The sequence below is a fragment of the Mus caroli genome, chromosome 1 (genome assembly GCF_900094665.2).
Source record: "Mus caroli chromosome 1, CAROLI_EIJ_v1.1, whole genome shotgun sequence".
In the NCBI taxonomy this organism is placed as follows: domain Eukaryota; kingdom Metazoa; phylum Chordata; class Mammalia; order Rodentia; family Muridae; genus Mus; species Mus caroli.
The window spans coordinates 5,608,227-5,609,973 of NC_034570.1; the positions used below are offsets into that span (position 1 = coordinate 5,608,227).

Below are 1,747 nucleotides of genomic sequence, written 5' to 3' on the forward strand. Positions count from 1 at the left end.
ATATTTTACAGACCCTAAGAGAACACAAATGCCAGCCCAGGCTCCTATATCCAGCAAAACTCTCAATTACCATAGATGGAGGAACCAAAGTATTCAGTGACAAAACCAAATTCACATAATATCTTTCCATGAATCTAGACCTTCAAAGAGTAATAAAGGGAAAACTACAACACAAGTAGGGAAACTACACCCTAGAAAAAGCAAGAAGGGTGGGTGGATCTAACTACAAGAGCAGGTCTAGCTGCTAGGATCTACTTCTTCAGCTCTGAATTTTTAGGCCATGGGGCAGCAGAATGCGTGGCGGCTCCTGTCGAGGGTCATCTCATTCAGAAGAGGGTCATCTCATTCAGAAGAGCTAGTGTTATTCTGCAACAACTGAGAATGTCCATGCACACAGAAGCTACAGAAGTGCTGCTGGAAAGGAGAGGCTGTGCAGGGGTCATAACACTCAACAGACTCAATGCACTGAATCTGAATATGATCCAGCAGATCTATCCACAGCTAAAGAAGTGGAAACAAGACCTTGACACATTGTTGATCATCATAAAGGGAGCCTGAGGAAAGGCCTTCTGTGCTGGAGGGGACATCAAAGCACTCTCAGAAGCTAAAAAAGTGAGACAGAATTTGACTCATGATGTATTCAGAGAAGAATATATCCTGAACAATGCAATCGCATCTTGTCAGAAACCATATGTTGCCCTTATTAATGGAATCACCATGTTTGGGAGAGTTGGTCTTTCAGTCCATGGTCAATTCCGAGTGGCTACAGAAAGGTCTCTCTTTGCTATGCCAGAAACAGGAATAGGACTATTTCCTGATGTGGGTAGAGGTTATTTCCTGCCAAGACTTCAAGGAAAACTGGGTTACTTCCTTGCACTGACGGGATACAGACTAAAAGGAAGAGATGTGCACAGAGCGGGAATTGACACACACTTTGTAGATTCAGAAAAGTTGCATGTGTTGGAGGAGGAGCTGGTAGCCTTAAACTCACCTCCAGCTGAGGATGTTGCAGCTGTCTTAGAAAGCTATCATGCCAAGTCCAAGATGGATCAAGACAAATCTTTATATTTAAGGAATACATGGGCAAAATACACTCCTTTTTCAGCCAATACGATGGAACAGATAATTGAAAACTTATGGCAAAATGGATCACCTTTTGCCATAGAATAGATGAAGGTAATTAATAAAATGTCTCTGACATCACTAAAGATCACACAAAGGCAGCTCATGGAGGGTTCTTCAAAGACCTTGCAAGAGATACTGACCATGGAATATCAGTTAACTCAAGCATGTATGAAAGGTTATAACATTTATGAAGGTGTTAGAGCTGTTATCATTGACAAAGACCAGACTCAAAATGAAAACCAGCAGTCTAAAAGATTTTACTGATAAAGATTTGAATAGTTATTTTAAATCTCTGGGAAGCACTGATTTGAAATTCTGAACTTTATTTTAGAGCAAAGGTCAACACACCATAGCACAGAGGCTAGGCCTGGAATCTTGTCCATTTTCATGCAGCCTGCAGCTAGAAATGGTTTTCTCATTTTTTAATTATTGGGAAGGAAATGAAAAAACTAATCATGATACAGTGGTTGCCTAAAGTTTAAGCACCAGTATTTATACCTTTTCATGATATGACAGCTGAAGTACAAACACCAATGTTTTGTGGAACCTTTCTGCAGCATAGCAAAGCTTGTTCTCTATGGATACTTGGAGTGGGCATGGCACAGACCTTTTTTTTTTTTTT

At 40.5% G+C, this 1,747-nt stretch overlaps 1 pseudogene; it reads left to right on the plus strand.

Moving 5' to 3' along the window:
* The first annotated feature begins 280 nt into the window (after positions 1–280).
* On the plus strand, positions 281–1,444 carry LOC110291563 (annotated as a pseudogene).
* The last annotated feature ends 303 nt before the right edge of the window (positions 1,445–1,747 follow it).